The sequence below is a fragment of the Coturnix japonica genome, chromosome 1, assembly GCF_001577835.2.
Source record: "Coturnix japonica isolate 7356 chromosome 1, Coturnix japonica 2.1, whole genome shotgun sequence".
Taxonomy (NCBI): Eukaryota; Metazoa; Chordata; class Aves; order Galliformes; family Phasianidae; genus Coturnix; species Coturnix japonica.
The window spans coordinates 162,525,130-162,548,949 of NC_029516.1; positions in this window are offsets into that span (position 1 = coordinate 162,525,130).

Consider the following 23,820-nt stretch of genomic DNA (forward strand, 5'->3'; position numbering starts at 1 on the left):
AGCTCCACTGACTGTTAATTAGATCTCTATCATCTGTAATGGGAGTTTAGTCACCTAATGCACACGTACATTTAGATACCTGAACCTACAAGCTGGTGTCATCCCATTAGGATCTTTATGGAATCAATGGAGAGAAACAAGCTATTCTGTGGTGCAATTAATTTCATTCTAAGATGCTCATGTAAAATGCAATCAAATGAATCCCACCCCAGGGTTGTTTCAATTTTTTGTCTAGCAAGCAAGACAAAAAAAATTATAGTTCGTTACTTTTATATGTAGCTTAGGAACTTCCCTGCAAAAATTTTCAGATCTGGAATTCTTTGTGGGCAAAGAATATAAGGAAACTACATACAGAGCTGCTAATTCTTTCCCATTGCTTTAAGCTGAATGCACCGTTAGTTTCAATATAATTTTGAAGGCTAGCTCTGTCTTAAGCTCACTTTAGCACATTCTGAACCAATATAAAACGTATTGCCGTTTCATATTTTAATTAGCACAAATAGTTGTTCATTGAATTTCTAATCACATCACTAAAGAGCCTTTAATAAGAAGATACAGGCAATTCCAAGCTGGTTTGCTCTTACATGTTAGAATTCTTGTGGTCTGTTATGGATTAAGTTTTCTGTTAACCATTAAAAGGCATTCAGAATCAGTTGATTTTGCTTTTCTGTTTTTCAAGGCTAGGTGTTCATTGTGCTTCTCTCCATCATTTTCTGACCCTGAAGAAAGTATAAAAGTAAAATAAAAGACACAGTCAATCAAATGCTGCTAATAGACTCACAAATTAGATGGAACATTGTGGTCTATAACAGCCTGACTTCCTAAATAACACAGTCCATAGAAGCTCACCCAGTAATTCCTGCATCCAATCTACAATGTCCCTTTAAATTTTAGCATATTAATTAGGAAATTATCCACTCTTATTCTATGGTAAATTACTCTGAAAGACTGTAAGGTGTACCACGTAGCTTTCTTTAAGTTTTGAAATTCTGTTTTGTGGTAAGGCAAGATATCAGCAGAGACTTCCCAAGTCATTATATGCAGATCAGGAGCAAATCAATTTTTAATCTCAGTTTGAAGGAAGTGTGCTGATCTTCCTAATGTCCTTAGAACAAAAATTCTTTTCAGATTCACGGAATTCATTGAGGCCTTGTTTCTGTCTTGTTCATTTATTTATTTATTTATTCAGAATAGGCATAGGAAGAGGAATCAGGATTTCTAAGTATACAGAGGTGGTAATTACCTCTGCTTAATAATCTACCGCTTGTATTTCACAGAATCAGAAAATGCTTCAGATTGAAAGGTACATCAAATATCACCCAGTTTCAACCTCCCCAAGCCCATGTGCTGGTTGGCCCCCACCGACTGAGGCTGCCCAGAGCCCCATCCAGCCTGGCTTTAAGCACATCCAGGGTTGGGGCATCCACAGCTCTCTGGGCAGCCTGTTCCTCTACTTCACCACACTCTCAGTGGAGAATTTCTTCTTAGTATCAAATTACTCTTTTAATTTTAAGCCATTGTTCTATTCTACTTTAGACACATTCAGAGAAAGTTATGGTAAGCTTTTTTTTTCTTAAATAATTTAAATAAGATGGAGCATCTACAACTTCTCTGGGCAACTGCTACCAATGCTTCCCCACCCTCACAGGTGACATCTAATCTAAATCATCTCTCTTTTATTTTAACTATTTCTCAGATAATTTCTCATAGGTTATCTGCCAGTCCTTTGTAGTGCCATTGTATACTCCTGGCAACAGTTCATAACCTTAGATAGATGGAGTTTAACTTACTTTTAATTGGTAATTATTATATTGTCCAGTGAAGATCTTCTTATTGAGCCTTACAGATTACTCTGCAGATGTTGTCTGCCATCATTGTTATTTACCAGTCCAAAAAGTTTACTCCATGGGCAAACTGTTCCACCAATTACTAAGATTTTTTCATATTTTTTCTGGAAAGTTTGAGCCACTTGGAAGCAAGATTTTGCCTTAGCTATGACATTGCATTGGTAAATTGCTCTCAGTTTCTCATTTAAATAGCCTTCATCAAGTTTTAATGATCCAATTTGACTTCTACTTGGATTTGAAATTTTTATTTTATCCATTGGGATTCTAAAGATTAGGTAACATGTCTTGCCTAAGTCTGTTATACTTACTGAACTATTTTTTGTCAGCTAAACATTTTATTTCTTGTTTCTTCGGAGGAGTTAAATAAAAGTTACATAAAACCTTTTTGACTTTTATTAATTATTTCAACATTCATTTCTTTTTATGTGCATGCCTTCCATGTGGGACTATCAAGCTTTTAACTATAGGGCATCAGAATTACAAAAGCTGTAACAATAACTGATGTTTAACATAAGATAAAACGACAGAACGTTCACTATAAAGAGCAAGTGAGTCTTGAAGACTGAAGTATAACTTCAACATATTTGGGGAATAAATTTCAGTTCCAGATATTGGATTATTTACAAAATAAAAATAATAAATAAATAAATAAAATGCTGTCTGAAGAAAAAAAAAAAAAATGGAAAACAGAAAAGTAAATGCTTTCCATATATGATTTTGAAGTCTTTAGGCATGTATGTGACTGACCGATTCATAAGAACTGAACATTTTCATACAAGTCTATTAGTTGAGCACATTTCCAGCTGAAAAGAAATAGGGTTCAGTTTTCCCATATACATGAACAATATTGGTGCCAGCATAAGTAAAAAAGTGAGTCATTATTCATGCTGAATTCATTATACCATTCATTTCACTTTATGAAAATTGGCTAATTACAAAAGCTTATGGCCACAATCGCTGATCTCATGGAATTCATTCATTGTCAGCATTTCAAAGTGTTTGTGAAAATTTGCAATTAGGGAAGCAAAACATATAAGTTCTGATGATAACAGCAGTTCTCCTTCAGGTTGATAGTGAGAACATTCCTTTACTAATCCCTTTACATAAATGATAGGAGACCTAGATGTTTTTCTGTTCTGGATATTTATTTCCAACTAATAACTCTGTTCAGCAGTGAGATAACCTTTAGGTTACTCAAAACTAACTACAAAATATTACTAGGATTTCTTTCCACTTTTTTTTTTTCTTTTTTCTTGTTGTTGTTGTTGTTGCTGTTGTTGGTGTTGTTTTCTTTTAGAAATTAGCACTGCTTTTGAGAAATATATATCACTAAGGCAATAAAACCCAAATCCCATAGTATGAGAGCCACACAATTTTGCTATGTAAAATTTAGTTTAAGACTTGCATTGTTTCTGCTAGTTTTATTAAAATGTTAATTAAAAATATTCAGAGCATATGTATCATTGTAGTGTATTTTATCAAGGTTCTTATACAGAATACAAAAAAAAGCTCTTACTAGGACTTCAAATAGTAAAAATAATCTCATACCCAGGGCTGCCTGCAATTTTTAGAGCTTTCAGTTTAAAAACTATACTACTTTTGGCATTCACCCTTAATTATTTCTTATTTGTGGAGAATGATTCTTTCTCCATCTGAGGCAGCAGCTGCATCATATTGATATAATCCTAAAAGGGCAAAACATGTATTTGTTATTCTTGCTTGGACAGATGACTTGAGGAGACTTTAGATAGCAAATGCCATGTAAAGTAGCAATGTTGTCTCTTTGAGGCAAATTCATCTTCTTCTGTATTTACTAGGCTTCTTTCCTTTATCAGGCTTTCTGTTGATTTAATTCATCATTCAGTTCTGTTCCATTTATCATTTTTATTAAAAATAAAAATAAATAAAAATCCAATCCTGAATATACAGTATTTCATAACTTTGATTATTTTTTTCCCAGATTACTATGTATATTTCTAAGGGAGATGTTATTTTGTGCTTTATCAATCACCAATTTCAAGATTATGTAAAAATCTTTGACTTCAGAATACACCTTTCAGACTGGGTAGTTTATTGATATCTACATTTTTCCATAGTATTTCTTTTTGACACATTAGCTATCTCTCTCCAAAAGATTTATTAACCTTCACCTGTGCCAAAATTCATTGTGTCTGATGTCCTCTTTCCATTGGTAATAAAAAAACAGTTATGGTTGGAAAGAGTTCTGTGGGAGATACTGCCCACAGGCACGACTTCCACCCAGTTCTGAATGCAATAAAAAACCTTCACATAATGTAGTATAGTAGTAAGTATCAATACATTCTCTGTGAATATCAAATATGATAGTCCAAATATCTCCAAACTAGACTTCATCCTTAGAAAAGGTTAAGCCCTGAATTCCTGTCTGTCTACAACTTTAAAATCTTGGTCCCAGCTGATTCACTGATTCCTTTCCAAAATACTGAGTTTCATCAAGACGTAGAGTCTTCAGTCTGTTTTATACCTTTGGCTATTTAAAATCATTTCAGCCATCTTAATTTATAATAGCCTGCAGAAATTTATGTTGCTTCCAATTATGTTCACTGGAGATACATTTAGTTAAAGTAACCTCATATGACTTCATTCTAAATTATATTCATTTACTTCTTGCCCTACTGGGATTTATTATTGTCCTTTTTAAGTTTTACTTCCTACTTTTTTTGTTGTTGTTGCTTTGGTTTTTGTTTTTTTTTTTTTGTTTTTTGTTTTTTGTTTTAACTAATCTAAAATAACTCCCTATGTAGCCACTGGTATAACATGCTTCTTGTAGAATAATTTGCTCAATTTCTGAAGTAGGCTAGGCTACTTCTCACAATCTTAAAGCTAACTAAGGGTGCACGAAGCAGTTTCCGATGACTGGCTATTATCTTCCAAATGTATTACACTTTATATCTCCTATGTGAACTCATGTTGCATCAGCTAACATCTGCTTCCTTCATCTCCACTGTGCGGAAATTCATAATACCCCCAACCATGCCATAGGATCATTATACTCATGGTAGAGTTTGGAAGGTTGTATTGCTATCAAACAGATTGTTGCAAACCCTCTGCCTTGGGCATGGTCACCATCCACTCAGTCAGACTGCTTAGAGTCTCATCCAGCCTGGCCTTGAACACCTCCAAGATGGGGCATCTCTCTGGGCAGCCTATGCCAGGGCTTCACCACACTCACAGTGAACAGTTTCTTCCTTAAATCTAATCTAAACTTTCCTATCTTAGTTTAAAGCCATCTCTTGCCCTATCACTATACTCAAAAAGTCTATCAAAGAGTCCCTCCTCATCTTTCCTGTAGGCCCCCTTTATGTACTGAAAGGCCAGTATAAGATCTCCCTTGAGCCTTCTCTTCTCTATACTGAACCAGCTCAGCTCTCTTTAGTCTGTCTTGTTAGGAGAGGTGCTCCAAAACTCTGAGCATCCTTGTGGTTTCCTCTGAACTCACTCCAGCAGGTAGAAACAGCTGAACTGAATGATGTGTCTGTAGAACCTCAAAGATCTGGACAACATGTGCAAAATTCAGAGGTTATAAAATGGAAAAATAACATCATTAGCATACTTGTTACTGCCTTATGCAGTCTGAGGAGGAAATTTTTATATCATATTTGAATTCTTTCTCTATATTCAAGTTTTATCTTAATTGTGAATATAGGATGTGTGTGTTATTTCTCACACTATAGCTGTTTGAAGGTTGACAGGTATAATAGGATCACCCTATTCTGTCTATTACTTCTTCCTTGTATAGCCTTCAACAGAATGGCTTTTCAGGATTAGAAGAGCTTCCTTTCTTTCCTATCTTCAATAAACTCAGTTACTTCTTACCTTATAACAAGCTACAGTTTCTGTAGTGTTTCGGTAGAATTGTCTGCAAAAGCATCTCTGTACACATACTTTTCTATCACCTGAGTCATGCAAGACTAAGATTTCACTGGATTTTTAACATCCATTATGGTCTTCTTCCTTTATGACAACTGCATAGATTAAGCAGCCTCTGCACATACCACATTCCTGCCTACACTGAGCAGCTGAGCATTTGTTAGTTTAAAATAATGAAAGACTTCCCACGTCCTTTGGATCTTCCTCTTGGTATTAGATTCCATCAGATACTTCTTTACTTAGTGGAACCAGTATTTAGAAGATCACCTAGATCCAGACTCTACTGTGCTACTCATTAACTCCTTAGTGTGACAGTGATCCCCAAAATATTGTGAACTCAGTATGAATGAGAGAATATAATTCTAGATAAAATTTTCTAGATTTATTTTCTGTTTTAAAATCTAAGTTAAAAATACAGTTAGCTATCTTTAATTTGCATCCCCTCCACACACACAGAAGCGCACACATTACCCAAGAAACTTCTGCAAGAAGGTAGATATGTCTTGGCAAGACTGGTGCATTGGACCTGACGATTTATAATCTGAAAGCTTTGACCCTGCCCTTTATCCAACAGTCCACCTAACTCTAGTAAGTTTGTAGCTTTTATTCTCTATCAGAAATGCTGGCTGCTGTTCTCTACCAGTTTCTTGATGACTTCAGTAAGGACCAAAATTTATTTGTGGCATAAAAACACAAGAGGATTTTAATGTTTGTTTTTATTATCCAACAACATGCAAGTTGAAAAATAAATAAATAAATGAGCAAACATACTGTAGCTCACAGTAGATCCCATTTGGAGATGGCCTGAAAAAGCACATAAACATGGAAATGGGAGGGAAAATTTCAGGAAATAAATAAATAAATAAAAATAAGAATAAAAATGAGGGGGAAAAAAAAGAGGGAAATTAAAAAGAGAGTTTTTCTTTCCTTCTCACCTCACTGCAGAATATCCATTTTGAAGAAACTGTTCATCACCCTTCAATGTGATATTTGCAGTTAAAAGTGGAGTAGGGTTCTGTTTAAAGATTGCTCCTTCCCAGAGGGAACCCTGCAATACAGAGGAGGAGAAATTTTGGGAAGGCCTTTACTTGGCAGGTGGCCATACTTTCACCTGCTACAAGCCATCTTCACTTCCCAGTCTGACAGATGCACATTTTGAATGTAACAATATTAAGCTTGCTGCAGAGAACTAACTAAATTGGCGACCGAATAGTTGTAATGCTAAAAATCACCGAAATGATGAACTGTGGGGATTAGAAGGGATCTCAAGAAATCATTGAGTTCAATGTGCATGCCAAAGCAGGTTCCCTAGAGTAGGTCACACAGGTAGGTGTTCAGATGGGTCTTGATTATCTCTATAGAACGAGATTCCACAGTCTTTTTGGGCAACCTGTTCCACTGCTCTGTCACCCTTACTGTAAAGAAGCTTTTCTACATGCTTGTGTGGAACTTCCTGTATTTGGGATTTAAGTCACTTCTGCTTGTCCTATCGCTGTGCAACACTGAGAAGAGCCTGGCCTCATCCCTTTGTCTCCCACCTCCCTATAGATACTCAGAAACATTTATCAGATCCCCTTCAGTCTTCTTTTCTTCAGGCTGAATAGACTCAGATCTCTCAGCCTTTCTTCATTACAGGAGGTGCTCCAGGCCTGTTATCACCTTTGTGGTCCTCCACAAAGGACTCCTTCAAGGAGATCCCTGTCTTTTTCAAACTGGAGAGCCTGGAACTGGATGCTGTAGTCTAAATGTGGCCTCACCAGGGCAGAGTAGAGTGGGAGGATCACCTCCCTTGACCTGCTGGCCACGCTTCTTTTGATGCAGCCAAGGATACAGTGTTCTGCCGAGAATGCAGTGTTCTTCTATTTAACGTGTAATCTGAGCAGCTTGTTCCTGAGTAGCTATTAATATGATGGAATATTTTTGCTTCAGCAGATCCCTTTCCTTGTCCTTACTGACCACCTTTGATTTTCTGGTTGACAGGATTACACAAATGTGTTTATGCATCACAAACAAGAGTACTTGCTTTTAATACAGAATAGAACAGAACAGCAGGATGGAGCATGCAGAAAGACTGATGAAATCTTGCTAGTCCAGAAATAGAAACAGATGCTGCATCTCTAATTGATCCTGTAATAGAAGATTTTGCCAGGCAAATTTCTTCAAACAGCCTGTGGTCAAAGGTGCAATCAGATGTCATGTTCTCCTTAGAGGAATAGAAGAATATTTAATTCAAATCTTAATGATCTGAAACATCTCTTTCCAAGTGTATCAGGAGCCACTGATACATTGGCCAATATGGAAAATGCAGCGGTAGTGTAACACCTTGAGCAATCTGAAGTGGGAAGGTGAAAAACAGAACTGCCTTCAGCAGTCTCATCACAGTTTCCCAAGTTCTGTGCTAGAAACCAGAATGCCCTCTATAACTTCAGCCTCTGGAGAAGAACTCCTTATCTTTAGGTATGTTTAAAAGGGTGCCTGTATACACTTTAGTTTGTTTGTTTGCTTGTTTGTTTTCCCCATCTGCAGCTTGTGCTGGCCTGGCTGAAAGCAGCTATCACTGCCACTGACTCCCAGTTAATATGTCTTGCTTTTTAACGGGTAAAATGCACAGGTAAGTGACTATATAATCCTGTTCCAGCTTTTGAGAGAGAGCTCATGTGAAGACTGCTTTCTGCATTCCTTTCTGATTCCGTTTGCTAAATAACCCAGGTTTAAGTTATAGTGCAGGGAAAGAGAAAAAAAATAAAATAAAATAAAATAAAGCTGCTTGTAACGCTTTAAGGGTAGGGAAGAGTCCTCTCTTGGTTTCTAATAGTTTCTCCTAAAACTAATTAATATGGTTCCTGTGTTCTAGGGGAGGTTCAGGTTGGAACACAGGACAAATTTCTTCTCAGAAAGAGTGATCAGGCTGCCTGGGAAGTGGTGAAGTCACTGTGCATGGAGCTGTTTAAGGAAATGGTAGATGTACTTAGGGACATGGTTGATTAGACAATATTGATGGTAGGTAGGTAGGGCTTGACTAGATGATCTTAGAGGTCTTTTCCAGCCTTAATGATTCTATGACATACCTGAGAGTGAAACACTGAGAATTACTTTGAGGATTTTTGTCAGACAATAATGTCATAAAGAGATAAAATCTTGATGTTGATACTGGGTGCATAATCATTCAGTGACGATTTTTGAGAATTTTTATGATTATGAGCAACAACACATGGTAAAAGGAGGACTTTTCCTATGTTCTATATTTAACAAGTGACCAGAATAGGGAAATTAAAGAAGTTCATACTACAGCTAAAATTCTCACTCCTTTTTCAACTTTCTAACATTCACTGGTTAGTCTTTTCTCAGTCAGTGCCTTAAAATAATGACAGTAGGATCAGGCAAACTAGTATTAAAATCTGTCATAGACTAAAGAGGGACAATAATGCCTGTGTCTGAAGACCTTGAGGTATCTGAGCAAGTAACAGACACCAACCTTTCAGTAGTGGGTGGGAAGGAGTCCAGAAGAAAAAGAGAATATGGACATGGCCTTTTTCATTATACTTTCCACCCTCCCCTAATAAATTATATATTTTTTATGTTGTCAGCACAGTACTTTCATTAAAATGAGTAAGATCATTAATTTTGGTTTCAAGGTTCTTTCTCTAACGTAGGTAGACTCTTTGCAGTCCTATAGCTCCTATTAAGCATGTAGTTTAGCCCAATATGCCACTGTCTTCTCCAAAGTTTTGTGGATATTTTTAATTTTATTCCCGAGTTATACTTCTAGCTTGTGTCTTACTTGACAAGTCTCTGGTGCATAGACTGACAAAAAAATGCAAGAGACTCAGCATGGATTCACAAGGGAAAATCTTGGATAGAATCCCCCTGGGACTATTGCCAAAGTCAAAAGTAGACTCACAGCAAGGAAGTAATTAATTCCTTTTCTTGCCATGGATCAGAAATTAAAGAAAAATGGTTAAAAACATTAGACACAAATATTGAATCATCTCATCTGGCTCTGTTGTTCTTGTTGTTGTTATTTCTTCAACATTTGACTATTACAGATAATGCATTCTTATGCAACTTAATACATGCTTCTACATTTAATTGGACCCGTGGGGCTTTTTATTTTTTATTTAAAAAAAAAATGCTATGCTATAGTAAGAATAAAACCAAATAGGAAACAAATTGTTCTGTATTGATCTTTTAAAAATGAAGAAAGCAACATCCTGTAAAGTCTTATACTATACATCTGCAGCCCCACTACAATCTCAGGTGACTTTTATAAATATTTTTTAATAAATCAGGCCACATAATGTAGCAGGTGTTTCTAAATATAGTTCTTAAAGGCATAAATGCTCCTATATATATATATATATACATATATATACATATTATTATTTTCCTTACTGCTTTATTTTTAGAGATTTAATTTGATTCTGAAATCTTTATTATTTCTCAGTTTCATGGGAAACAAGTTGTAGATCTTCTGAAATAAAATTTTAAAATGCCTTATTTATTTATTTATTTATTTATTTATTTATTAATGAACAGCAGTGTTTCAGACCACTGGCTTAAGTTTCCTGCTGAGAAAACCTCCATTTCATATGAATAATCATGTTAATTTGTATGCCCACAGTCCTTCTACAGAATCCAAAATTATTCAAGGTCCGAACTTGCATCAACTTGAGGCCTCCAGTATCTTTCATCTTTTTATTTTATGTTGTCATTTTCCTACACTTTCATTCCACTATCTCTTTCAAATCCTATTATCCAATTCATTTTCTTTGTTCCTTTGTGTCTTCTTTCCCGGAGTTCTCATCCAACTTAAAAACCGCTGTCTCTACTGCTTTCTTTTTGTAAATAATTATTATTATTATTATATGATAACAAGTTATTTTCCAGATCATAGTGGTTATATTGATCCTGTGGTTTAAAGTATGATTTGCTGAGATCTATTTCTTGCAATAAAAGTGAGTAATGCCAAGCTACTACATATATCCCTATAAATATAATAGTAAAAAATCTTGCTTTGCTAGGTTCTTGCATTGTCTTTAATACCAAAACATCCACTTCTCTCACAATTATTAAAATATTAATGCTATTCTATGTAATAGCAAGTACACTTATTTCTGCCTGCACTGCTGGTAAACTAAATCACAAGAGCTTTCCTGACTCAGAGAAAAATTGCACAAAAATCAGTTAACTTTCCAGTTGCAGCCCAGTGGAGGCTTGTTAGATTATGTTTAATAGACTGGGAAATAATAATAATAATAATAAATAATAATAATAATAATAATAATAATAATAATAATAATAATAATAATAATAATAATAATAATAATAATAAATAATCTTAAGATTTACTTCTTCCAGATAAATTAATTCCATGCTTCTTGTAATATGTAGTTGTTTATGAATGCCTTGTGGCTCCTTACCAACTAAAATGATAGGCAAACTCTCCAGAGCATTTGGGAGACCAGAACAGGTGTTATTAACAGACTTAGCTACTGAGAAAAGTCTGTCTTATCAAGCCATGAAGTCTGTGTCTATTCTGACCGCTCTGTATCCACGGGCTTGTGAAGAGTTGCTGACCTCCTGTCAGGTTTTCATCTGAGCTGTCAGCTTCCAAAAAGCTGTGCTTCATGTCCCAATGAAAGCAGAGTTTCTCAGGTTTTTTTGTTTGTTTGTTTGTTTTTCCCTGTAGTAGAAACAGTGAATAAGTCAGACCTGTTTGTGTTCAGAAACTTTTAGTTATTAAACTTTTTAGAAGGAATTTTTTTAACTGAATGGTTCCAAATAGCTATAGAGAGAGCATTAATACTTTGTCTATGATTAAGAACTGTGCTTGTAATAATTAAGATGTCCTGTCTAAGATGAACAGTAAAGATTTAGATTTAAAATACAAGATTGTTAGATTTAAGGTATCCTCTAATGAAATTGAGTGGGAATCTCATGGTGAACTTCATGACATATGCAGTGGATGTTTTTGGACAGTTGCGTATGCTGATATCTCTTAAATTACTCTGTAATTGACAGTTTCAAGGACTGAGTTAAAATCATTGAATCATGAAGGCTGGAAAAGACCTCTAAGATCATCTAATTCAACTGCCAACCCATCCCACAATGCCCACTGAACACATCCCACAGCACCACATCTCCATGTTTCTTGAATATCTCCAGGGACGGTGACTCTACCACCTCCCTGGACAGTCTGTTCCAATGCCTTACTGCTCTTTCTGATAAATGTTTCATTATATCCAACCATTATATCCAATCTTCCCCTGATTTGCTCCAATGTGTCCTTTGAAACCCCTGAAACAGCTCCTAGGAGCTTTTTGCACTGTCAATTTTAGGTGCCTTGGGGAAAACTGCTGTGGCAGAGAAGCACGTGCTTCTTGAGTAACCTCAAATGCACAATTTACAGCTCAAGCATCAGAAAGGCCCATAGTGTTCACACCAATATCTTCTTCTATAAAACCTTAAGTGTTATTTCTGGTCCTTCACTGGAGCTGCAGAAAATGTCATCCATTCCTTTTGCACTAGCATATCACAGAATCACAGAATTGTAGGGGTTGGAAGGGGCCTTTAGAGATCATCAAGTCCAACCCACCTGCAGGTTCCCTACACCACGTTGCACAGGTAGGTGTCCAGTCGGGTCTTGAATATCTCCAGAGAAGGAGACTCCACCACCTCCCTGGGCAGCCTGTTCCAGTGCTCCGTCACCCTCACCATAAAGAAGATCTTGCACACATTCATGTGGAACTTCCAATGCTGAAGTTTCATCCCATTACCCCTAGTCCTGCCCCCACACACTACTGAATTGAGACCAGCCTCTCCACTCTGGCCCCCACACCTCAAGTACTTATAAACCTAGATCAAATCCCCTCTCAGCCTTCTTTTCTCAAGGCTAAACAGACCCAGTCCTCTTAGTCTCTCTTATCAGGACATTGTGCACCTTAGCAGCTAAGGATAGATAGGATAGACACATATCAGTGGACTGGACTTGAAAAACTGAAGGCGTTATCTAAAACGGCATCATAAATAGGAAAGCATGAATGCAAGACTTTAAATCAAAATGTCTGGCAGGCTTCTGTTATGGTGAACAATGCTTTCCATACTGTCTTTAGTTCAAGGCATGGATAAGAATACTACAGTAATTAAGAGCATACTCATTCACCTGATGGAAAAGCAGTTTAGAACTGAAAAGAATGACAGTTTTCTGGCTATTAAGCAGAAATAATAATAAAAACCTCAGTTGTATTTGAAAACACATTTGCCAGTGTGCCAGGAAGAACACTATTAATTAGATATTTAGTATGTCACAAACAATTCAATATGTGGAGTCCTGGCTGCTGTTCCCCCCACATCATCAACTCATGCCACCCTATTGCTTATTAAAATACCATTGTTTCTGTATATTTCACAATGTATCAGTGAAGATTAGGAGAATAGCTAACAATTTTTTTGGCAAGTGAGGAGTGGAGATGGCTGTAGATCAATTAAGGATGAGTTGAGAAAGTTACGTATATTCTTTCAGGGACGATTGAAAGCTTCAGGCTTTAGAGACGACTTCCACAAATCCTGTGGAAATTACCAGGAGAGGCACAATTCCAAAAAGAGCATTTGTGAGTCCAAGATATAAGCTAAAGGAGAGTTTCTGCCTTACATTCATCCAACAGCAGTGATTGGGAACATTCAACAATTAGATTTTGTTTTAAATAGCTGTCAGGCTGTAGTTAGACATGATTGTAAAAGTGACATATTAAGCAAGTGGAATGCTGTTTGAATAACCTAATCTATCTTGCCAGGTGGCTTAGACATATATTAGAAAATATGTGAAAAAGATGTTAAATAAGAGACATAGTACTTTAGTGGCAGTCTTGGCAGTGCTAGGTTAAAGGTTATACTTGGTGACCCAAATGATTCTACTCATGTGATTCTGTGACAACAGTATTACTCTGAGAGGTCACTAAGAGAATTTGCTGAAGTTTCACCAAAACCATTTATGAGATTTCTATGAACCTGAACAGGACAAGGCTTTGGGCCCCTTACTTCACTTCAGGCAATTATGTCAAGCAAGTCATAACCTGAAAACACTCTGCAGAATATGACAGTTTCATATTGGCAGAGTCTGACTGAATTGGTAAAGCATTATCCTTCTACAGGTTTGGGAAGTAACTCATATGCTCAAATTATATCTTAGAACATTTTCTTATGCCAAATCTTTGATAAGAAGGCAGGACAATAAGAGTAACAGTGGAATTATCTTTGAAGACACATAGTGCACTGCCTTTGAGACATTAATCTTTTAATTGATATTGAAGATATGTTTTAGTTAGCGCTACATTGCATCTCCAACAATATTTGATGTGATCAGGGCAACAACCTCAATTAATAGTGGCAATAATTAAAAACAAGGAACCACCTGACAGAATAGAAAGTCTCCTCATAGTATACTTGGTTTGCTCTGTCCAATTCATCATCCTAGCGATGATCAATGTAACTGAGGGAGGGAAATAAAGGCAACTTGTACTTGATGCATGACTAGAATAACCAAGAATTAGAGAGAGTTGTTGACTAGTTCACTTCCAAATTTATTTCCTTTTGAGTGATATCTTCCAAAACACAAAGCCTGACAGTTGGGAATGTTTATTCAGAAAACACTGATCTTTATTTCTGCTTTCCCCTGTAAATATGCTTTGCCTTTTAATAGTCTGGTAGTCTTGTTTAAGTTCATTAATTAAACATAACACTGTATTAGCCTGTACATTGAGACTGATGGAATTAGAATAATATAAGTAATTTATGTTTTCTTCAAAGAGGGTCATGTAGTATTTTTTTAGAGGAAGTAAAGCAATTTATGACTGGCAGGACTTTCAATTTATGAACCAGAATTACTCAGAGAGCTGGGAAGAATAAACAAATATTCTTTTTGTCTTTAAGAAATTTAGGAAATATAAGTAGATTACAAAGCTAGGTAATAAATTATCAGATTAGAGAATATATCAGTTGTCAGTGCAAGGAGATACTTTAAAATATGCTCTGTGAATTCAGCATGGGCTCCTCAAAATGAACTGTTCGCCAAGTTAGCTGTAATTGAGGAAAATGTAGGCCCTGGCGTTCATGTCATCACTTGCTCCTGAAACAAGAGGCAGTTTATGGTATACAAGGTGCAGCTATAAATAACCTTTGGTTAAAGGAGATGAGGATGAGTGGTCCCTCTTTGTGAGTTATGTAAGATTTGATGTCAATCAGGGCTTTAAACAAAACAATGTTTATCTAGGTCTTATATCAAGATATGATTTAACAGAATTTTCTCTTTTACCTTATTACAGTCATCGATAAATAATAGCAGTGCCATTTTTGCATTCTCATTCATCGTGACTTCAGGGCTTGACTCATATGTTTTGAAAGTGGAAAATAATGGCCACAAAATTCACCCTAAAGTATTTTCTTCTCTAAAATGTCTTTTAGCTAATTCCAGAAAAATGGTTCAAATTTCCATAATGAACACCAAATAGGTGTGCTAAGCCTGAGATCAAGAGGACACCTTTCTACATGTATTTGCATATGCACTTCATGCTGCCACACTTAATGCTATACATTGCAATTTAAGCTAGTCTGTAACTCTAATCAAGAGACACTGTTACATACATTTCATCATATATTTCTCAATCACTACAAGAAATTCAAAATATTTCTTTATATTCCTGTTGTTAAACATGAGTAAAAACCACACAGGCAGCTTTATAACTCAATTGTGAAAATCAACAGTTCTTTTCTTCCCTTTATTTCTTACTTTTTTCCCCTCTAGATGTGGTAAGATTGTATTATTTCATAAATCACCAATTACTTAAGGTTGGTGTTTGCAGGTACAGTGTTTTTTTCTTGCAGGGTCTAACCAAATAGTGGATAGCTGTAGAAGGTTACTGTCCTCCACATGCTTAGCAGTAGAAATAAAACAGGAAAAGTTGAGGCTCAGAGATTTGTTTTGAAATAAGGGAGAAGAAAAACGCATAATAAAGGAGAAATATGCAGCTTGATCTATCCCAGCAAGCTAGTCCTCATACGGGTGCTGGCTATTGGCTTCAGCTGCATGGTTCATGGTATTCTTCCCCACACTGATCTACTTCTATATATATAATTCTATACTAATTCAGTAAGTTAAACTGGGCCAAACAAGGTTTAAACAAGGTCCTGGGTTTGTCTCTGGTGTTTAATCATTAACCCTGTCTTTGGCTCCTTTTTGGCCATACATCTAATAATTGTGGACAATGGTCATTTGTGGCTCGTGGTTCAAAATACAGGACAGGGATTCTTTCACGGGCATTCTGGCTTAGGCCACACATTTCTGAATGAAGGAATTCTAGAGTCATATTAATCCATACCATGCCCTACTGCTTGTCACCGTGGCCAGAATATAAGCTCTGAGAACCTCAACAAAGTGCCCATATTAGCAAAGGGCTATTTTTTAAACCACTTACTATAGTTTGCCTTAGTTTAGCTGGAGTGATTTACATAGCTATCATGCAAACAGCCACCTCTGGATCAGGGCGGAAGGCAGTACCTGGTGTAGGAGCTACAGTAAACAGCTAGTCATAACCCATTTACTCATTTGATAGTACTGTTTCCAGTTTAAAAACAAAAACAAAGATGAAAAAGAGCATCTGTACAGAACCTAAATTCTAATATATACTGCCAAGGATTATAGAACTCTTGGAAATTGATACACAAACAGAATATTTAAAGAGAAATGGTGTTTTCACACATAAAAATGTTTAATTTAGATCCTGTGATCATTATAACATTTAAATTTAAGAGAAAACTGAGCTGTTCATATTGTCTGCTATTCAGAGATTGTCATGAACAGAGACTGTCCTTTATGGTGGCCACATTACATACCCAGGGTTTCTATCAAATATTTATTTGTTGATAATTAAAAGAAGGTGCCAATCCCTACAGCTGTTTATGGATAGTGACAGGTGTATCCACCGAGGAAAGACATGGTACAAATCTGTGCTGTCATTACTTTTATTTAATCTGTGACCTTTCTAAGATAATAATTTACAAATACACCTTGATTATTGCACTGTTTCCAGATGGGACACTTTTTGACAGTAATATAAATCTTTAATATCTTCACTGACCTAGATGGGACTAAAATGATCTAATTTCACTAAATAATTCTTCTTTTGCCCTCTATTTTTACCAAGTCTCATGCCCACAAGAAGCTAGTTCTCTAGTAACATCTTTAGGAGCTGAGAAGGAAAACAAAGGATTGAGCACGTTGCTTCTCATAAAATTTGCTTTACCTGTGTATTTTTTCTTGTAGTTGCAAAGAGTCAGGTAATTAAAGAACCCAAACGGCGCGTGAGTTTGCAAGTATAACCATGAAACAACCAACAAGTATAAGACAGGAAACATTACTAAATGCCAGAAAAATGAGTTATGAGTCCAAAAGTCACACTAACAATGTCAAGCAAAGTTAGAACTGTCAAAAATACTCATAAAACATTTCTGCTAAAACTTACTGTAAGAATAATTGGAGACATTTAACAACCTAGTATAGAGAGCATTCAGTCTCCTAAAAATAATTTGTTCTACAGATAATTACTTTTGGCTGAACCATTTTTTATGGCTGTTAAATAATTATTCAAGTGTACAGCTTTGGATGCCTAAATATCCCATGCCTCCTGATGACAAAGATCAGGTTAAACGCTAATTATGCAGAACATAATATTCAATTCACTTACCACATTATGGAGCAGTAATAATCACCAAGATGAATGGTTAGTTTTCTATTTTCATTACAATTATTTTTTGTGGAAAGGAAAAATACTCTGTTAGAAGGTTGCACTTTCTAACTTTATGAGTGGCACTTTCCTTTTTCCTAGGGATAACAGACAACGTAAAACAAGAAAAACTTTGTCCAAGTTAATCAAAAGAGCTATGAAAGAAAGTACTGGTTCCTTACCTGATGTTCATTTTGTCTCTAAGCTCTCCTTGGCTATTACTTTTGTGCTTCCTAGTTGTGTGTGGTTTTTTGTTTGTTTGTTTTTTGTTTTTATAAAATGTTTTACCTCAAACAAATAGCATCCCTCAAAGCTTAAGTTTTGTTTTCTGATATCAGCATATTTTTTACAAATCCAAACTGTTTAATAGGCCTTTTACTTTTTAGTGCTGCAATTCAAGTGTGTCCTTTTACCCTCTAGAACCTGGCAGCCAGTGATTGACTGGGTCTCGGGGGAGGCTCACATATTATTTGTTATCATTACTAGTAAGCTGTGTGCTTTGTCCTGTCAACTATTCTTAAAACTCACTGTCAGGCATAGAAATCTGTGCAATACGAACAAGCATAAGAGTTTGCATCTTTCTGATTTCTTTTTTTTTGCATTTGAATTTTAATGTAGTGACCACCACTGCAGTAAATCATATTATGAAGGAACAAGGAGGAGAAATTAGCGCAAACCTGTGTACATACATATGTGAAGAACAATTGACTTAATAGTACTTAATATCTCTTGGCTTCCTCTTCTTTACGTATCTAGATACCTACAAAAAAGTACACATTTTTTTAATATAAGAGTGGTGTGTCCAGTCATCCTGTGTTCCATTACGCAGATGCCGATGGTGTATTTTATGAAGTGCTCCTTTCCACTGAAGATACCATTCTTACTATTAACATCCTGTACAGTACAGTTAAAATCACAAGGTCATAGAGTAGTATAGGCGTTTCAAGTGTTTCCATAACTGCTTTTCATTCAATGTAGAGCAGATTTATAAACTTCATGGAAACCAGAGAAACTCATAAAAATGGAAATGCAAACATTAGAACCAATTAGCATGGCTTGTCTGAGAAAATCACATAATTAGCCATGCTTCTCAGCTTCAGGCTCAGACATACTTTATTTACATAGCAACAGAGTGGTTTAGCTTTTTGAAAGGCAGAGTTAAGAAAACTTTGCATCATTTATTTTCTTGCCTGTCTCCAAATCAGTTGATTCCATAGCATGTTTCAAATCATTCTCTATCCAGTTAATCATATTTAGCTTATCTTACCATAAGGGCTATAGCATTTTTCCCTATTTTCATGTATAATTAGCCCTGAACATTTTTGACAAAGAGATTCTATTGACTGGACCAATTATCTGTAAACCTTCAAATACCTTTGAAAGAAATCTTTGTGATAAATTTGAAAGAGAATAAGACAGTGATTATCAGAGAACAATAGCACATATCAGCATTCCTTTTCAAATGAAGTCCTTCTCTTCATAATCGAACAATGCTCCCATTGAACACAAATGAAATTCTGATTTGAAAAAAGAAAGCGAAGGAAGATAGAGTCTGGAGTTAGTGATTTACTGAATGAGATAACTTGCAAGTAACAGACTATGAGAATTTGTAGCTGGGGTCTTTACCATATTGATTGCAAATGGTAGACAGCAGGAACAAGTGACCAAAATCCTGGCAATACTGTCAGCCACCAGCACTAAAATCAGAGCTGCTCAGACTCAAATGAACAGCACAACAGACTGGGAGCTCATTGCTTTGTCCTCTCCCCTAACTCATTCCTTAGGGGCTACTCTTCTTTCTCATCCTCCCATTCCAGCTCTGTCTGCTTGAAGACTGCAGGAGGAGCAGGGAGAACAAAGAAAGTATTCCAAAGCACCCTGATAACCATAATCAGATTGCAACAACTCTTCTTTGTGTTTAAGTACAAAAGAGCACCCCAAAGTAAAATCGAGGAGACAATTTTCAGCAGTGGCTGAATAGATCAAGACCAGAGCCGGAGCCTGTCCTGTTCAATATCTTTATTGATGGCCTGTGTGAGGCCATTGAGTGCACATTCAGTAAGTTTGCAGATGACATCCAGCTGGGAGGAAATGTCTATCTGCCTGGGGGTAGCAAGGTCCTAGAAAGAAATCTGAACAGTCTGGATAGCTGGGCTGAGGCCAATGAGACAAGACCAAGTGCCAAGTCCTGCACTTTGTCCACAACAACCCCAGGTAATGTTACAAGCTTGTGGCAAAGTGGCTGGAAGACTGCGTAGAATGAACAGACCTGGGGCTACTGGTCGATATTTGGTTGAACATGAGCCAGCAATGTGCCCAGGTGGTCAAGAAGGCCAATGGCATTCTGGCTTGTGTCAGCATCAGTGCTGCCAGCAGGAACAGGGAAGAGATCATCCCTCTGTACTCGGCTCTGATGAAGCCACACCTCAAGTACTGTGTTCAGTTTTGGGCCCCTCACTACAATACATCAAGGCCCTGGAATGCGTACAGAGAAGGGCAACAAAGCTGGTGCAAAGTCTGGAGCACAAGAGGTAAGTGGCTGAGGGAGCTGTGATTGTTCAGTCTGGAGTAGAGGAACTACCTGAAAGGGGGCTGTAATGATCAGGAAGTTGGCCTCTTCTCCCATGTAACTAGCAACAGGAAGACGGGGAAAGGCCTCAAGTTGTGACATGGAAGGTTGAGAGATAGGACATTAGGATATACTTCTCCAAAAGAGTTGTCAGACACTGGAACAAACTGCCCCAGGAGTTGGTGGAGTCACTGTCACTGGAGGTGTTCAAGAAACGTTTAGATGTTGTACTGAGGGACGTGACTTAGTGGGAAATATTGGTGACAAGTGGATGGTTGGATCGGATGATCTTAGAGGTCTTTTCCAACCTTAATGATTCCATGGTTCTATGGTTCTGATACCAACTTGCATTTCTAAGGATCACAGAAAGCATGACCAACTAGAGCTAATATCTTTTGTCACGAGGCCTAGTCCTCTGATACTACAGTGCACATTTTCTCTCAGTCCCTGTTTCTCCATCCTGAACTGATACAATTTTGGTTTCCAGTACTAACCAAATTCTATTTAATTTTTTGTCTTTTAACACCTATGCCCTTGTAATCTCAGGCTTTTGTCATTTTCAGATTATCATCCATTCCTTTTGTTTTAAATCATTGTTAAGTACATATATATATATATATTTCCTAAGGTAGTCATTATGCATTAAAAATAATAGGTTTCTTTTGGGAAATGAAACAAGTCAGGATATTTTAATCTTTTATGTAAACAGCTCAGTTCTCTTGGAAATCCTGAAAGTTCTCTCATTCACTGCTCCCAATATGGATTATCTTTCTTCTTTGAACAAGGTAACTAAAATTTCATGATATTCCTAAAATCATAGCTGCACTATGATATATTTTTGTATATGAGCTACAAATCCCTCAACTGACACATCCTAAAATCTTTTTTTTTTTTTCATTCTCAAATGGATGGCTCTGCATCATGTTTGTTGTTGTGCTGTTTTTTATTCCTTCTCTGAATTACAGATGATGAATTCTCAGTTTATAGTTAAAAATTTTTGTTCCATTTCTGTGATTCCTATAGTTAAAACTATTCCATTTTTCCTTCCTTTTTTTTTTTTTTTTTCTTTCTGAATAATATTACTATTATTAGTCTCCATTTACCTTCTCACAGATCTATCATCAGACCATCACCTTTGCATATGCTATTGTTTTGACTGTAGATTCACCATGAAATGATATGGACCACTCCACAATTATGTGATGTTATTTCTTGTACTGCATGCACAGCTTGGTACTGGTGACAAAAGCTGACTGCATAATAAACAGCAAAAATGTCTCACTAAAACATATGCAGCAAAACTCCTCAGATTCCCTTAAGAAAACCTGCCATGAAAACCAGGAATAATGCTAAAAACTGCAAGCTGTGCAGTATTCTCTGTGCTCGCTTTTCTTGCAAGCTGTTTAGCATATTGCATTCTATGTTGAATGGATGTACTATTGTAAATATACATGGTATATGCAGCACAACTATATTAATGCTCCTGTTGGGATCCTAATTCTTTTTATTTTTCATTTAGGGTTCCCTAAAACACTCTGGCATATGCTTAATGTTATTCATGTAAGCTTTACTAGTAGAATGATTGAAACTAACCTCAGAATGGAAGTTATGCATACCTAGAAGTCCTTGCAAGACCAAGATATTACAGGAAACAACTAGGAAATCCACAGTCTGAGCCAAGGATAATGCCTAACTTGTGTTGTTATAATGAATTAAACTGAAAGGCTCATGGCATCACAATTCCTTTTAACCTTCTCATGCTTGTACCTTGGCTCCATAGTTTACTATGATTGATCCCTCTCATTGTGAATTTCCTATTTGTTAACTTCAGTTTATGAGACTTTATGAAGAAATTCATACATGTAACATGAAATGATAGCAGAGGATGTTGAAAGCAAAGACCATCTAATTTATAACGTAACAAAATTTTATATGTATTCTGAAATATTTGTTTTCTGTTCATAAATTAAAAAAAAAAAAAAAGTTGATGAATTTACATATAAAACTTTACCATAAATTAGTTAACTTCTTTTACGACCTTGAAAGTACCTCATTGCAATGTATTATAGGCAAGAAAGATAACAGATGGATAACATACTGTCAGTACTCCAGATATGGAAATAGAACTATAAAGTAGAGCTATGAAAGTGCAAATTTTCAAAGAAAGTTTTAAATTGCTCATATTAAATTGTAGAGATATAGCCCCAGTACTATTACAGTTTCTTGACTGAAAAGAGCGAAAAGAGTAGTGACTCAGAAGGAATTCACTCATTTCGTTGCTTTAGAAAGGAGAACAAGAATGTGCTATCTGAAAATACGGGGAGATAGCAAACAATGGATGAGATGAGCTATGAGCAAAACACCTGGGCCTAGTTCTTCCAGAAACTCTTGTTGGAATCCAGCTCATCTGTTCTCAAACATATCAAAGAGGGAGTGAATTTTTCTGATCTGCTGTAGAAACAAAGTAATGAGATCTCAAGAGTAGAAATCATTTTCTCACTCAAGACTGGAATGGTCAGAACAGAGTTCATTTTGTTTTTCAGAGAGGACCCAAAGGCAATTTTAGAAGGTTAGAAGTGAGTTAATCTTTCTTGTTGCTCAGTGGGCATGCAGTGTGGAGGAGAGACCCCCAGGAGACCAAAAACAGAAGTAAACTGCAAATAAGATTGACTCTAAAATAAATGGGAGCTGAGACTGGGTGTATTTCTTCACTGAAGGAGATACTTCTTCTTTTGCTGAAAAATTATGCAGGAGATCAGGGGGACCTAAGCTAGAAAGTGTGTCAGATTGGGAAGGTCATAGGCTGACAATAGAAATGGGGAAGGGATGAATAAGTGTCATGAATTTCTGCTGAATAATTCCCAGATGGATAAGAATTATAACAACATGTCCAATCCCATCTGTCACATCTTGTCATTTTCATATGTGTCAAAGAAAAGTAAACATGATACATCACCACAAACACTATCTTTGGTGATACTGCTTGTGAAGAAACCTGGACTGGGAGATTTTAGATATATGAAACCGAAAGGAAAATTAATACCTCATGAAGATTCACATAAAGTTTTGCTCTTGCAAGACTGAGACACTAAAACTTACATACTGCGGTTGGACTTGATGATCTTTGAGGTCTTTTTCAACCTAAGTAATTCTGTGATTCTATGAACTCATAGCAATCCTATGCCATTATGATTTGTTTGAAATACTTGAATCTCAGGAACCATAGATGGTTTCAAATTCTTCACCTTAATTAAAATCTAATTACAAAAGTTTTACTGGAAAATAAACAATTAAAACACATATGGATCTGAGCTTCAGAATTGATCATTATATTGTACTTGTTCATACCTTAGGGTAGAAAATAGCTTCTTTGATTCTTCATCAAGAATGATAAATCATCAGGCTGATACTGCAATATAATGATACAGAGGGACTGACCATTGTAATGCATGGGTCTCACCTTCCTCTCCCCACCCCATCCCTGAGTCACTCTTCAGGTGACAATCATACTTTCAAACTTTAGCTTAGCAGTCAAGATGGAAGTTGACTTCTCACAGACCAAACTTCTGATCAAATGTGCTGAGCCTCACAATAGTAGTGCCCTTACCTGTGGCCTAAATGCCAGTTCTAAAATACTAATTAATCTATCAATGATTCACAAAGGTCCTGACATCTACCTTATCGATCACATTTTTAGGTTTTTTTCTACACTACCTGA